General features: G+C 43.7%; 1 protein-coding gene across 5 annotated transcripts in view; it reads right to left on the bottom strand.

Moving 5' to 3' along the window:
- GPC5 (glypican 5) overlaps positions 1 to 16,900 on the bottom strand; it is a 1,011,494-nt gene that overhangs the window by 137,899 nt on the left and 856,695 nt on the right. For 2 of the 5 annotated variants that reach the window (XM_054012006.1, XM_054012034.1), the window contains one exon: positions 8,990 to 9,039. The exons of the other annotated variants lie outside the window; for them this stretch is intronic. The gene's annotated coding sequence lies outside the window, so the exon portion shown is untranslated. Of the gene's footprint in view, positions 1 to 8,989; positions 9,040 to 16,900 lie in introns of those variants that run through there. 5 annotated transcript variants of the gene reach the window in all.

The following is a 16,900-nucleotide window of genomic DNA, read 5'->3' as shown; positions in this document are numbered from 1 at the left end:
GAGTGGGCAAGACCAATTTCAATGACATCCTTCTACTCAGCAAAAGTGCAGAGCACGACCTTGTGATCACTAACACAATCTTCAAACAAAGCAACAAGTACAAAACAACTTGGCAACACCCCCACTCAAAACAGTGGCACCTCCTAGACTGTCACTGTAAGAAAAAAGGATCCACGAGACGTCTAAATCACCCATGTCATGAGAAGAGCTGATGATTGCTGGACTGACCACCACACTGGTGAGGTCAGTCATGTCCATAGAAAGCAATCCAAATCACACAGGCGGCAATATAGCATCCAAAGACTTTAATCCTCGGTGCACCAAAAGAACTTCCAAATACTCCTCAGTGAAAAACTGGCCATATGCACACCTGGACATGACAACACAAGTGTTGAAGAAGACTGGGAAGCCCTAAAACAGACCATCCATGAGGTTTGCGAGGAATCCATTGGCCTTGCTACCCGCCACCATCACGACTGGTTTGACAACAACAACACTGAAATTACAGCCCTTTTGGACCAGACGAGAAAAGCTTTCTGCGACTGGGAAAACCAACCACTATCCAGTCAGAAGCAGAGCTCTTTCCATCAGCTCAAAGCAGAAGTTCAAAGGAGGATCCGAGAAATCAAAAACAAATGGTGGAAGGACAAAGCCAAAAAAATCCAAACATTTGCTGACAGACACGATATGCAGAGCTTTTTTTGTGAGACAAAGGCCCTGTAGGACCAAGCTTATGTGGCCTCACATCTCTGAGATCCGAAGATGGTAGTACCTTCTTAAAGATATCAAATCCATCAAAGAGCACTGGAAGGAACACTACCAAAAGATTCTAAATAGAGAATCGACTGTGACTGATGACACCATCAACTCTATCTCTCAGCACCCAATCTGGGAAACTCTAGGCAACCCATGAACACCTGAGGAGGTCTGCAAAGAAATTAAACAAATGAAGAACAATAAAGGACTGGGCCCTGGTGGCATACCAGCTGAAGTACTGAAAGTGGGGGGAGAAACACTGACTAACAAGCTTCACTTGCTGCGCCTCAAAATCTGGCACACCGAAGAAATCCCTGCTGACTTACATAATGCTAACATTGTCATCATTTTCAAAAAGGGAGACAGGGCTGATTGAAGGCACTGCCCTCCTCTCCATCGCAGGGAAGATTCTTGCTAGAATCTTACTGAATCACCTGCTCACTCTTGCAAAGGACGTATTTTCAGAGTCCCAATGTGCCTTCAGACCATCACGAGGCACAACTGACATGATTTTCACAGACAGGCAGATCCAGAAAAAATGTCAAGAAGAACACCAGGAGTTGTATATGCCCTTTATCGATCTGACCAAAGCCTTCGACTCCATCAACTGTGACTCTCTATGGAAAATCATGTCAAAGTTTGACTGCCCAAGCAAATTTATCACCATTGTAAGACTCCTCTACAACCAGATGACTGCCTCGATCCTGTGCAGTGGCTCTACCTCTGAGCCTTTTGCCAGCAAGACATGTAGGACAGAACTCTAAGGCTTTTCCATGCTATGTACTGTGACACTTGTGTTTGGGACAAAGAAAGTACAAGACACATGGTAAAAGGTATAAAAGACAGCTGCACTATCTCCATTTTCTCTTCATTCCTGCTTCTTACCTCTGGAGTAACTTTTCTACAAACTGAAGCTCTGAACCAAGGACTTAATGACCCATCCAAGCTGCGGATGTGTTCTAGAGGGACTTTCATCCAGCAAACTCACCAACACTGCTAAGTACCTGATATATGGATTTTGTAGTCTTATGTATGTATCGATTGCTTGACTATTTAACAATGCTCTTGTTGTTCTTTCTTTCTTTTATAATAAACTTTTAGTTTTAGGTGCTAAAGGATTGGCTGGCAGGGTGGTATTTTGGGTCAGATCCAAACTAATATTGGCCTGGTAATGTGGCTGGCCCTTTGGGCAGGGCCGGCTCCAGGCACCAGCCTGGCAAGCAGGTGCTTGGGGCGGCTGCTCCGGAGAAGGGCGGCACGTCCAGCTATTCGGCGGCAATTTGGCGGACGGTCCCTCACTCCCACTGGGAGCGAAGGACCTCCCACCGAATTGCCGCCGCAGACCGCGATCACGGCTTTTTTTTTTTTTTTTTTTGGCTGCTTGGGGCGGCCAAAACCCTGGAGCCGGCCCTGCCTTTGGGGTCAGAAGAACATTTTGTATAGTGACCAGAGGTTTTAAATGACTTCTCACTGTACTGGACCTATGTTTTGATTGGGAGCCAGAGAACTGGAATGCAATAAAGGGGAATATGTGATTTCTTTTTTAGCTTCTTGATAACCAATGTGGGGGATCGGGAGCACAGTTTGTGACTGGTTGGTGAGTCTGACTTCAGTGTTAACCACCAGTTTTGGGTCAATCTGCTCTCCTTTTTGCAGCCTGCCCTGACCTTGGCATTTTCAATGAGTGCCACTTCAGGGACCCCGTGTCACAGGTGGTGTTTGTTTTTCCCTGGAATCTGGGATTGGTGAATCCATTTTTATAAATTAAGAACTCTTTATCCACTAATTTTGTGCAAAAAACCCACAGTGGAATCAAGTATACTTAGCAAAGTGATTCTTTATAAACCCATGCTGCCTACTGATCAGGACTCTATTACCCTTAAGATGTCTTTGATTATTCTCCTACGAATCTGCTTCATTTTTACTAGGGATAGAAGTCAAATTTATGGGACTCTAATTGCCAGGGTCACTTTTTTTCCCTTCTTTTTCTTCTTCTTTAATCAGTACTGCATCTGTTTTCTTCCAGTGTTCTGGTACTGTCCCCTTATGGACTCATCAGAAATAATTGCCCATAGTTCAGTGTGTGTGTGTGTGTGGGGAGGGGGGGGGGTCAAGAAAGGGGGTTGCCAAAGACATGAAGAGAGGTTAGGTTCCCAACTCCCACCGACTTTCAATAGGAGCATTGTACCCACCTGCCCTTTGTGCCTTTGAAAATCTCCTCCTGTCTGTTTACTAGTTTCATTAATATCCTGGAAAGCATGTAATCTGAACTGGTTGATTTGCATAGGTTAAAATTTCCCCTATCCCTTACTGTCCTTCATCAAGTTATTTTTACAGGGTTTTCTTACCTTACTAATTAGCCACACTACTGGTCTACACTTTCCTTTTTTGAAGAAGATTTTAAAATGGAAATAGCATGTCAGCTATTTTGAATCACCATTCAATCATTGCCTGGTCCCCCTTTTTATCCATTTACGAGATCTGCTTTCTCCTTAGTAATTCATTTTCCATTGATATATTTATAAATGACCCTTTTCACCTTGACCATTTGGCTAGCATTAAGTCATTTAGTGCTTTTGCTACCTTTATCTTTTCTTCGACAATTATAATATGCATATTAGTTATTGGAAATCCAGATAGTATTGTTGCAAATGTTTCTTATTACCGTCACAATCAATGCATGCTTTCACCTTAGATAACAGTTTTTGCTGGGGAAACTCAAAGATAAGTGTGTTATGAATAAATAAATAATTTTGCTTGAAGCCTCAGTAGTTACTGAGTCACAACCCATTAATCTTTTCATATACTCCTCTGCAAAAACAATTAATATCTAACTATAAGGAATCTAAAAAAAGAACTCAAGTGATGTGAGCTGGTAATTTTTAAAAAAAACCCACAACTTTGGAACATTTTCAATTAATCTTTCAAATTACCAATGATTTTAGGTCAAGCATATTTAAGTATTGGTATCTAGACCTAAAATGGGCACCGCACAGAGGTTAAACATCACTTTCATTAACAAAACATAATTTGCTTTCAACTATGTGTAGTGTCACTAAAGAGCTAATCATAACTGTGAGCCTAATTCACTCTGCAGTTACTCCAGGTTTACACTGGTATAACACCACTGAAATCAATGGTTTTACACTGACATAAATCTGTAGCAATGTAGTGGTGAATCAGGTACCCTGTATTGATAACATTCTCAGTAAGGAAATATACAACCAATGCTTCTAGCTCAGGAAATGTGACTATGTTAGCAACCTTATCAAAGAAAGAGGATTTAATCTTACAACACATCTCAATAGCTCTGAAAAATCTCACCACAATTTCTTGCTTAATAAGCTTTTTCATAAAATCCAAATGACATGGTAAGTCAGTGCTGGATGGACACGAACTCTGTCCTCCAAATTATTCTTGGATAACTTGAGTTAACTATTGGGAAAAAAATAAACGTACACAGTGTGAAATGGCCATCGTTATTACAAACCGTGCTGAAAATGTGTAATTATTTGTACAAATACGTTTAGTCTGAGCCACAAATTCAATTTAATTTCATATCCACCTGTTGCAAATAAAAGAGCAACAGAACTATTATAAAGTGTGTGCTGGAATGAAACATTGACATTTACTTTTGTGTTTCTTGTCATAATTAAACTTTTGGAAAAAGAGAAAATTGGGTCCTTGTCGTGTCTAATTTGATCTCTTAATTGAACTTGTAATACATACACATGGTATCAGCATGAAGAAGGAGATGAGTTCCAATGGCTCATAGGCTGATTTGATTCAATTCAAAGTTTAGTTTATTTCAGTGATAGTAAGTAGTTTAGAAGGGACTGTAATCAGTGTTCAAAGGGAAAAGAGTGGAGCTCTCTTGGGTGAAGATCCAGCACTTTCCCCAGCAGCACAGGGATAAATCTCCTGAATTTTTTACAAAAAATATTCATTACTGTTTCAACTGAAGTAGAAAAAAATGTAAAGAAAAAAACTGAAGGCTAAAGGGAAATGATTTCAAAGGTAGATATTCGTAAAAGGAAATCCTGACTCATGGCCCATTCTCTGCTGTAAAAGTTATTGCTGTGCAGAAAAGTGGAAACTCTAAGTTTCAACTTAAAGAATTTTCCTGCATTTCTTCTAGGGCCTCATGCAAAGTCACTGAAATCTATGGAAAGATTCTAACTGACATCAGAGGGTTTTGGATCAGACGCATATTGAAGGGGGGGGGGAATAATTTTCCCCCCTATTAAGGTGGCCGGAAGGTCCAGACCTAAAACCTGTGAAGACTTTGGGTCCTTTGCATTGCTGCCTGCCACATTCCTGGGCGCCTGGATAGTACAGCTTCTGCTAACTCCTATAGTTGTCAGGGACTCATTATACCGCAGCTGTGCTCACAGCCAAGCTCAGGAGGGAGTGGAGACAATTTAGCATAGCATAGTGGGGGAGGTCACAAAAAGAAAGTTGATCTGGTTTGCTATGTGAGTTGGGGAGTGGATGGGGAATCTAACAGAGCATGGCTACCACCCGTTCCGGCACTGCCCACTCATGGAATTGGGACCACGTAAAATAGGGGTTCTTTTTCACTAGCCTTAAGCTATGTAGCATAGCTAAAAGTAGCAGTAAAGCTGTGGAGACAGAGGCTTGAGTGCATGATAGCAACACAAGTATGTACCCAGGGTTCTGGGTACATTGTACAGGTCACGCTGAAGTCACTGTGGGTTCACTGCTAATTTTAGCAGTGCTAGGTAGGTTAAAGCTAGTGCCGGTATGTCTACCCAAGCTGCAATCACACCTTCGATGGCAGTTTAGACATATCCTAACAATGTTACTTTCCCTGCCCCAGAGCTGAGCACTGTATGGGTAGGGGGAGGAGGAAGAGGCACAATTCCATTATAATTTGGTCAGGGATGGCAGGGTGAGGGGATGGTGGTAACAAGAGGTAAAGGGACTGAGAGCAAATTGTTCCTTTAGTCCCTGCTACAGCAAGTGACCATGGGATTCTGCTGATTTTTATTTTAGTTCAGCTAGTGAGAGACCCACCTGGGAGTCACATCCAGAGAAACACTGATGACTGAAAAGTGGAGACAAAGAGGGTGTGAACGCAAGCCAGGCAAATTTATTAATAAAAAATTGAATGAGTATTTCCAGACCTCTCCCATCCCCACACAAGTATTTTCCTACCTCTAACTGAGACATACAGAGCCAAAGTCTGCCCTCTCTTACACCTGACTAATGCCATGAAATGAAATTTCAGTGAATTCCCTGGGTGCAGCAAACGGCAGAATCTCAGTGGTCTTGCTTAATTTTCCTGCATTCTTTGGTTTCACAATTGTGTTTTTAAAATGCTCAGTGAAGCAATGCATCATAATTTCTTTTCTGCAGCATCGGCACATGTATTTCATTCTTCTGTTGCTGACAGACCTTCCGTTAATCCAGGTTAAACCCAAGTTACACCATGAGTTAAAACAAAAGGAATAAATTTATGCCAATATGGAACGATATAAACAGCTGCAGTTTTGTGTTACTAATCAGTTTTGTAAATCTGTTTCACTTTTCTATTAAAAGTTTATTGAATCGTCTACAAAGAGTATCTGGAAACTGTTATTCTATTTAAAAATATATTTATTTTCATGTAGCTTTAACCTATTTACCTTTGTTTGAGTCATATTTTCCATAATATTTTCTATTTGTCTTCTTTCATCTGGAGGCACAACTTTAAAAAAAATCAATAGCTGAGGTTTATTAATGACTGTGTATACTGCATAAAACTCATGAACTAACATAAGGCATTAATATGAGTAGCATGCAAAACATTACTAGAAAAGGTGCTTTCCGCATTTAGTTATGGAGAACTCACTGTGTTTTTAATGCCTAATTAAATAGCTGTCTGCATTTTAATTGTTATCTTTAAAAATAATAAAATTGTTATTTGCTGGTTATTTCTCATCTCTTCTGTGAGTAGTGTTGTGACACAAGAATATTAAACAGAAGGTCACAGAATCCTAACAATTACCCAACAGGGTAATTTTGGAGGTTTTTTTAAAAAATGGCATCAAATTTATTTTTCACTTGCACGTTGCTTCTCTTTCAAATTTTCAGAGGCCATCAGGATATGTTTAAAGAGACTCTTGGACTCTTTTTAAAAATTGCTCTTCACTTTTTGTAAAGTGAGAATCAAGATGAATAGATTAATCTTGGTCTTTAAAATACAAATGCACATAGAAGGCAAAATATATACACAGGTAGAAGCCCGCTTCCTGTTCAGGAAAGTTTGTGCACCAATAAGACAGCAACACACCTACTTTCTATCCCTTTCTCTGCCACTAGCTTAGTCTGTAACCTTGGACAAATCACTTAACAACTTTGTGCTGCTGTAAAATGGAGATAATGATATTCACACACTTTTGTAAAGCACTTTGAGATCTATGGACAAGATGTGCTATATATGTGCTAATTATTATTAATATAAGTGGTATAATGCTCAACAGAGCTGGGGTCAATAACACCTCATACTGAGGCTGTTGCTAGTCTTTGAGAACAGCAGGGTGAAGAGACCAGAAGGTCAGCTGGTAACAGGGAAAATATACTCCTGCAAAGAATCTGGGTCACCCTGGATGATAACTACCCCAGAAGTATACAGCGGGGAGGGGAACATAGGAGGCGGAAGCATTGCAAAGGGGGTCAGTGGACGAGTTACAATGAGCACAGAACTGTCTTTAATCCTTGTCCCCATCCCCCAGGCTACCTCAGATTTCTGCAATGCTACAAGTGCTCCTGCCCACCCCCAGATGACTCTCTTGGATGTGGGCACAACATTCTGGCTAGTTACTCCACCCCAACTGACTTGGCTATTTCAGGGAGCAGTAACAAAGGTGCTCCCCTCCCCAGTGCCAGTTCTCTTGGATATGGGTTACTTTCCTCAGCCTCCACACCAAGATGTCCCAAATGCTTTGAGTGGGAGCAAGGCACTCCCATACATTGGAGCAGCAAGTTATAACCTCTTCAGGCAGCTACTACTGACTTAGGCACTCCCCCTAATAAAACAAACCTATCTACGTATAAGGAGGGCTTCTACATGTGAAAATTCAGAGGGTCAGTAAGGGCACCTAAACATCCAAAATTTACACAGATTAAATTATTTTTACAAAAACAGTTTATAAAAAGGTATTGGCCACTTAATAAACAATAATATCTAGAACATATATAATGATTTTCATCTGGAGATTTCAAAACATGTTACAAATGTATCATTATCTCCATTTACAAATGAGGTACAGACAAGTGAAGTGATTGATCCCAGACAGAGTTAGGAATAGAACCCAGGTCTCCTGAATCCCCATGGGCTAGCACACACTGATGTGGGCAGTGAGAAAAACTGCACATTAATCAGGAAACCCATTTAACTGGACTATTTCTCCAGTAACCAATTTCACTATCCTTAACTGAAGGGCAATAACTGCTATTCAGTTCTGATATAAATAACAAAATCAATTCCTGGAAATGCATTTGGCTGGCACCAATGTGTTAAATAGTGAGTAGCCATTTGTAAATATATGTAAACTCTAACCTCCAATTTCTATTTTTATTTACTAGGAAAAATAAATACAAAATGCAGTGAATATAATTTTTACTCATGCTTTCACTCTGTCTTGTATTTAATTGCATGTTAGATATTTTTAGACTTAATCAGGACAGGCACTTAATTGGAAAATATATGCAAACCAATGGGATTCCACAAATATGACAATTCTACCGTAGTGTGCTGCAAAATTTAATATTATACAGCATTTCCAGCAGGATTGCAATAGTCTAGGGACATTTCACCCAATGTTTTCATAAGCCCTGCGACTAAAGAGGGGGGGAAATTGAAGACATGTGTCAGCTGGCATGTGAACAATAGCTAAAGTAAGATGAAAGAAAATTAAACACATGCGGACATTTTCAAGGGGAACAGGGGTATATTGTGTATATTCCCAAACATACTGCTTTGACAAGTTACCCTAGAGAGAGACTGCCTTCCTGTCACAGTCCTGTTTTTTTTTTTACTTATTCTAAGCTTTTATATGCTTTATTACTGTGAAAATAGAGTTTCTTTTGATATGTTTGTTTTCCAGTTACCTGTCAGCGAGATCCATTTTGGACGTAACCTAAACAAATTCCATGTGGGCTATAAAAGAAAGCAATCCCTTGGTGAATCCCATTTGTAGAAGTATTCTTTGAGCTACTGTCTGTCCATCCCAGTTCTATGGAACTCTACTGATCTAACAGGAACAGGATCACGCAAGTCTAAAGGGAAAAACAATTGAAGACAGTTGGCAGTTTTTCAAAGAGACATTATTAAGGGCACAAGAGCAAACTATCCCACTGCATAGGAAAGATAGGAAGAGACCACCCTGGCTTAACTAGGAGATCTTCAATGATCTGAAACTGAAAAAAGAGTCCTACAAAAAGTGGAAACTAGGTCAAATTATAAAGGATGAATATAAACAAATAACACAAATATGTAGGGATAAAATTAGAAAGGCTCAGGCACAAAATAAGATTGAACTAGGTAGAGACATAAAGGATAACAAGAAAACATTCTACAAATATATTAGAAGCAAGAGGAAGACCAAGGAAAGGGTAGGCCCATTATTCAATGGTGGGGGTGGGGGAGGAACAATAATAAAATGTGGAAATGTCAAAGGTGCTTAATGACTTCTTTGTTTCGGTTTTCACCAAGAAGGTTGGTGGTGATTGGATGTCTAACATAGTGAATGCCAGTGAAAATGAGGTAGGCTTAGAGGCTAAAATAGAACAAGTGAAAGATTACTTAGACAAGCTAGATGTCTTGAAGGCACTAGGGCCTGATGAAATGATTCCTAGAATACTCAAGGGGCTGACTGAGGAGATATCTGAGTCATTAGCGATTATCTGTGAAAAGTCATGGAAGACGGGAGAGATTCCGGAAGACTGGAAAAGGGCCAATCTGTAAAAAGGGAAATAAGGACAACCTGGGGAAATACAGACCAGTCAGCTTAACTTCTGTACCCAGAAAGATAATGCAGCAAATAATTAAGTAATAAATTTGCAAACATATAGAAGAGAATAAGGTGATAAGTAACAGTCAGCATGGATTTGTCAAGAACAAATTGTGTCAAACCAACCTATTGGGGGTAAATGGTAGACGTGATATATCTTGACTTTAGTAAGGCTTTTGATACTGTATCACATGACCTTCTCATAAACAAACTAAACAAATACAACCTAGATGGAGCTACTATAAGATGGATGCATAACAGGTTAGAAAATCGTTCCCAGAGAGTAGAGTGGTTCACAGTCAAGCTGGAAGGGCAAATCAAGTGGGATCCTGCAGGGATCAGTTCTGCATCCAGTTCTGTTCAATATCTTCATGAATGATTTAGATAATGGCATAGAGAGTACACTTTCAAAGTTTGTGGATGATACCGAGGCGGGAGAGGTTGCAAGTGCTTTGGAGAATAGGATTATAATTCAAAATGATCTGGCCAAACTAGAGAAATGGTCTGAAGTAAATAGGATGAAATTCAATAAGGACAAATGCACAGAACTCCACTTAGGAAGGAACAATCGTTTGCGTAAATACAAAATGGGAAATGACTGCCTAGGAAGGAGTACTGTGGAAAGGGATCTGCGGGTCATAATGGACCACAGCCTAAATTTGAATCAACAGTGTTACACTGTTGCCAAAAAAGCAAAACATCATTCTGGGTTGTATTAGCAGGAATGTTGTAAGCAAGACACGAGAAGTAATTCTTCTGCTCTACTCCACACTGATTAGGCGTCAACTGGAGTATTGTGTCCAGTTTTGGGCGTCACATTTCAGGAAAGATGTGGACAAAGGGGAGAAAGTCCAGAGAAGAACAACAACAATGATTAAAGGTCTAGAAAACATGACCTTTGAGGGAAGATGAAAAAAATGGGCTTGTTTACTCTGGAAAAGAGAAGATTGAGAGGAGACATGATAACAGTTCTCAAGTACATAAAAGTTTGTTACAAGGAGGAGAGAGAAAAATTGTTCTTCTTAACCTCTGAGGATAGAATAAGAAGCAATGGGCTTAAATTGCAATAAGGGAGGTTTAGGTTGGACATTATGAAAAACTTGCCAACTGTCAGGGTGGTTAAGCACTGGAATAAATTGCCTAGGGAGGTTGTGGAATCTCCATCATTGGAATCTTTATCTCTTCCAGTCCTATGATTCTATGTCAGTGAGGTGCTGAGCTCCTCCTGTGAAATTCTGAGAGCCCTCAACTCCCATTTTATTTCAGTCGGAGTTACAGATGCTCAACATTTTGCTGGAAAACAGGGAAGACATAAATTGGCCCAAGACTACGGCATAGCTTGCCACTCCAGTTACGAATGTAAGCTCCATTGGTGAAGTTTACCGCTGAAGCACCATGAAAAAAGTGTCCTCTAAATACAACCACAAGAGGTAGGGAGGACCCAGGACTTAACACAGATCTCACTTACACAGATCTGATGGCTCTAATGTACCCACACTCTGGAATAGAGGCCTGAGAGTGGGGGAGGGGAACACAGCAGCCTCACACCCAAGCCCTCAGTTGGGGTTTTGGATTTCACTTCCCTAACCGCTTGGTTCTCCATCTGTATAGAACGCTAACAATCATGCTACATGAGGGTGGAGAGAATTACACCCTAAATGCATAATTCTTTGACTTCAGGCAGATGGTTACAGAGGTAAGCACACTCGAACTGGCATCAAACTTATCCAATTCCTTTAATATTTTGTGATTGATCGAATGTATCAATTATACTCATATTATACACCCACAGTGGGAGGTTCTGATGTTGCACAAACCAAAATAGTTATGGCAAAAGATGCTATATGAATCTTTGATGTACAAGTACTGAGGATGAAACTCTTCAGAAAAAGTCTTAGTTACACCATGCTTTAACCACCAATCAGCCATTAAGGGGATTCTGCAGGTTAAAATACTCTCCTTGTTTGATTGAGGAGTGTCAAGGATATGCTGCACAAAAGGAAGATCAACACCCAAACTACCTTTTGAGACATTGTGGTCCAATGTGAGCAATTCTGCACTAGAGGGTTTGTCCAGGAAAATGTCCAGGTGCTAAGGAAGAGAAAAGGGAAGAAACAGTAGAGTCCAAAAGAGGCAGAGGCACAAAACAGCTGCTTCTTGGTGACTGGGCAATGGTGCCTTAGCTGAGGTTTCTGCAAGAAGAAAATTACCAGTGTGCGGTTGGCAAACGTCAGTTCAAGGAAACAGGACACTTATATGAATAAATACTAGACAATACCCTGACTCTGAAGCCACCCTCCTGAGTGACATACATTATACACTCACATAAGTGCCAGTGTGAATAACTTCTCCCGCTGACATAGCTGCTGACGGTCTTTGGGGGTGGATTAATTAAGTCGACAGGAGAGCTTTCTCCCATCATCTTAGGGTCTACACTACGAGAGTAGTTCGATTGCACTTAAATCGAATATGTAGAATCGATATTACAAAGTTGAACGTGTGTATCCACATTAAGGACAGTAATTCGACTTTGTGAGTCCACACTAACGGGACAAGCGTCGACATTGGAAGCGGTGCACTGTGGGCAGCTATCCCACAGTTCCCGCAGTCCCCACTGCCCACTGGAATTCTGGGTCAAGCCCCCAATGCCTGCTGGGGAAAAAAATGTGTTGAGGGTGGTTTTGGGTAACTGTCGTCATCCAACCGTCACTCCCGCCCTCCCTCCCTGAAAGCGCCGGCGGGCAATCAGTTCACGCACTTTTCTGGTGAGTGACAGCGTGGATGCCACAGCACTGCGAGCATGGAGCCCACTGCGACCATCGCTGCAGTTATGGCTGTTGTCGACACCTCGCACCTTATCATCCACCTTTTCCAGAGGCAGATGCTGAGAAATCGGGAGAGGAGGCTACGGCAGCGCGGTGAGGACATGAAGTCTGAGAGTGGCACAGACCTCTCACAAAGCACGGGACCCCGCGCCGTGAACATCATGGTGGCAGTGGGTCATGTTGATGCTGTGGAACGGCGATTCTGGGCCCAGGAAACAAGCACGGGCTGGTGGGACCGCATAGTGCTGCAGGTCTGGGATCAATCACAGTGGCTGCGAAACTTTCGTATGTGGAAGGGAACTTTCCTGGAACTTTGTGAGTTGCTGTCCCCTGCCCTGAAGCGCAAGGACACCCGGATGCGAACAGCCCTGACTGTCCAGAAGCGAATGGCCATAGCCCTCTGGAAGCTTGCAATACCAGACAGCTACCGGTCAGTCGCGAATCACTTTGGTGTAGGCAAATCTACCGTGGGGGTTGCTGTGATGCAAGTAGCCAACGCAATCGTTGAGCTGTCAAAGGTAGTGACCCTTGGAAACGTCCAGGTCATCATACATGGCTTCACCACGATGGGATTCCCAAACTGCGGTGGGGCTATAGATGGAACTCACATCCCTATCCTGGGACCGGACCACCAGGCCAGCCAGTACATTAACCGAAAGGGCTACTTTTCAATGGTGCTGCAAGCACTGGTGGACCATAGGGGACCTTTTACCAACCTCAATGTCGGGTGGCCGGGCAAGGTTCATGACGCTCGTGTTTTCAGGAATGTTGGTCTGTTTAGACGGCTGCAGGAAGGTATTTACTTCCTGGACCACAAAATAACTGTTGGGGATGTGGAGATGCCTATAGTGATCCTCGGGGACCCAGCCTACCCGCTAATGCCCTGGCTCATGAAGCCATATACAGACGCCCTGGACACTGAAAAAGAACTCTTCAACTACCGTCTGAGCAAGTGCAGAATGGTGGTGGAATGTGCTTTTGGACGTCTCAAGGGGAGATGGAGAAGCTTACTGACTCGCTCTGATCTCAGCGAAACCAATATCCCCATTGTTATTGCAGCTTGCTGTGTGCTCCACAATCTCTGTGAGAGCAAGGGGGAGACCTTTATGGCAGGGTGGGAGGTTGAGGCGAATAGCCTGGCCGCTGATTATGCCCAGCCAGACAGCCGTGCGATTAGAAGAGCCCAGCGGGACGCGCTGTGCATCCGGGAGGCTTTGAAAGCTAGGTTCCTCAGTGAGCAGGGTAACCTGTGACTATTAACTTTGTTTAAAGAGAAGTTGAACCTGCCCCCGTTTCTTTACCCACTTACTGTTGACTATCCTCTCCAGCTACATACCCCGTTCACCCCATTCCCGCCCTTCCAACACACGTTTAAAAATAAAAGAAATGGAACTTTGTTAATGAACACCATTTTCTTTATTACGGATTTTGCGGTAAAGTGTTGAAACTGGGACGCAGACTGTGGTGGGGAGTGGGCGTAGTGATAGAAAGAATGCTTCTAAACTCGAGGAATGACAGGCTCCTGCTCCTAGAGTGGTCCGCAGTGGTGGACTGGTTGTTTCAATGGAGCCTGTCACCCCTCCTTTTCGGGACTCTGTGTGTGGGGGCTATTTGACTTTGTGGCGGGGGAGGACGGTTACAGATCTCCTGCTGCGTGGCTCTGTGATCCAGGATAAGGACCGCTGCATAAGATCTCTATCCGCCCTCCCCTGCCACAAAGTCACATGCCCCTCCCCCCCCCAGAACATGAAAACCACCTCCCAGACTGACCAGGGTGCCTAGTGACTGCAACATGCCCCTCCCCCCCCCAGAACATGAAAACCACCTCCCAGACTGACCAGGGTGCCTAGTGACTGCAATGTGTGTGTGACCTTCTGCTGCACCTGCCCCCGTGTCTGTACCCTGGTAAAGGTGACTGTCCTCTCCAATTACCAACCCCTTTCCCCCCTTCAAACACACTCTCCCCTAAAAGAACATGATGGAAACAGTAATTAATGGAAACGTATCTTTTATTAGCAACTACACAGTTAGGGGATGAAACTGGGACGGCGGCTTGGGTGAGGTGAGGTAGGAAGGAAAGGACTTATCAAATCTTTGGGAATGAGAGCCTTCTGGTACTTGAGCAGTCTGCAGGGGTGGAGTGACAGTTTTCACGGCCCCTGCCACCCCTCCTTCTTGGGACTTTGGGTGAGGGGGGTATGGGAGTTTGTGGCGGGGGAGGGCGGTTAGAGATAGACTGCAGTGGGGCTCTGTCCTCCTGCCTCCGGTCCTGCAGAACATCCACAAGGCACCAGAGCATGTCCGTTTGCTCCCTCATTAGTCCAAGCAGCGTTTGAGTCACCTGCTAGTCTTCCTGCCGCCACCTCTCCTCCCGTTCGCTGTGTGCTCACTGGTATTGCGACATGTTCTCCCTCCACTGGGTCTGCTGGGCCGCATTGGCTTGGGAGCAGCCCATAAGTTATGAGAACATGTCGTCCTGTGTCCTTTTCTTTCTCCACCTAATCTGCGCCAGCCTCTGCGAGGCGGAGGCCAGGGTAGGTCGGGAGACATTCGCAGCTGTGGGATGGGAAAAAGGGAGTGAATTCCTCACAAAGATAATTTTTTGTGAACAATGAACATAGTCTTTCTCTGTGAACAAGACCATGCACAGCACCTATCACATGCACACTCAGGACAAGGTCGAATTTTCGGCCTTCGCATTCAGTGCCTGGGGTCTTGCAGTGGAGATCAGACAAGCGGGGCAGGACAGTGGAATTCGGGTAGCAGGCTGACATGGTAAGCCGTAGACTTTTGGCTGCTTAAAACTTAAATTATAGCAGTGCCCTCCTTTCACGTTCAAAGCAATGCTCCTATCGTTGGCCAGTTCCTGCTGCCGGCAATCCGGCAAGCATGAACTCTGCCCCTGTCCCACCCCCTCGCGGCTGTCCCTGGGAAAGATCCCTGTATGCTGTCCCTCTCCCGCCTCTACCGCGTGGCTGTAAACCGCCGGTGACAGTTCTGTAAAGGAACAGGCAAGCAGTCCCAATAGTAACATTCCCCTAATTCTAAGCAGGTCACCATGAGCGACATCACTCTGCTGAGAATTTCTGAGACCGAGAAAGAATGCATGCTGCATGAAAGCCAGCAAAAACCAGGGCCGTATGCCGCCATGCTCTGCAAGGCAATGATCCCAGAGTACTTGATGAAAGCTTGGTGAGGAAAAGTTTCCTACCACGGAGGACACGATAAGGCTGCTCTCCCCAGGAACCTCATGCAAAGGCTTTCCAATTACCTCCAGGAGAGCTTCGTGGAGATGTCCCATGAGGATTTCAGCTCTATCCCCGGACATATAGACCTTCTTTTCCAGTAGCTGCACTGGCAAGGACTAAAATGTAGAGCGCCTAGGGCAAACTAATCATGATAAACCGGACATTGTTAGATTCTTTTGCAGTAGTTGCACTGCCAAGGACTAAAACGTTAAGCGCCTAGGGCAAACAAATCATGAAAAACCCATTGTTAATATTCCTGTTCTGTTCAAAATAAATGTTTACATGTTTAAAACACTTACCGACTGATCCTTCCCCTGATTCAGGGTCTGGGTTAACGCCTGGGGACGGTTGGTAGGGGATGTCTGTGAGGGTGATGAAGAGATCCTGGCTGTCTGGGAAATCAGCGTTGTAAGCGCTGTCGACTGCCTCGTCCTCCACCTCACCTTCCCCGTCCGCTAACATCTCCGAGGAAGTGGCCGTCGACAATATCCCATCCTCAGAGTCCACGGTCAGTGGTGGGGTAGTGGTGGTGGCCGCACCTAGAATGGAATGCAGTGCCTCGTAGAAACGGCATGTCTGGGGCTGGGATCCGGAACATCCGTTTGACTCTTTGGTCTTCTGGTACGCTTGTCTCAGCTCCTTGATTTTCATGTGGCACTGCATTGCATCCCGGCTGTACCCTCTCTCTGTCATGGCTTTTGAGATCTTCTTGTAGATCTTTGCATTCCATCTTTTCGATCGCAGCTCCGAAAGCACAGACTCATCGCCCCACACAGCAATCAGATCCAAGACTTCCCGATCAGTCCATGCTGGGGCCCTCTTTCTATTCTGAGATTGCATGGTCACCTCTGCTGGAGAACTCTGCATCGTTGCCAGTGCTGCTGAGCTCACCACAATGTCCAAACAGGAAATGAGATTCAAACTGTCCAGACAGGAAAAGGAATTCAAATTTTCCCGGGGCTTTTCCTGTGTGGCTGGTCAGAGCATCCGAGCTCGGACTGCTGTCCAGAGCGTCAATAGAGTGGTGCAATGTGGGATAGCTCCCAGAGCTATT

This window comes from Malaclemys terrapin, chromosome 1 (genome assembly GCF_027887155.1).
Source record: "Malaclemys terrapin pileata isolate rMalTer1 chromosome 1, rMalTer1.hap1, whole genome shotgun sequence".
Classification (NCBI taxonomy): domain Eukaryota; kingdom Metazoa; phylum Chordata; order Testudines; family Emydidae; genus Malaclemys; species Malaclemys terrapin.
Note: the sequence above shows the minus strand (reverse complement) of the source record. Positions and strands in the feature narration are given on the sequence as shown.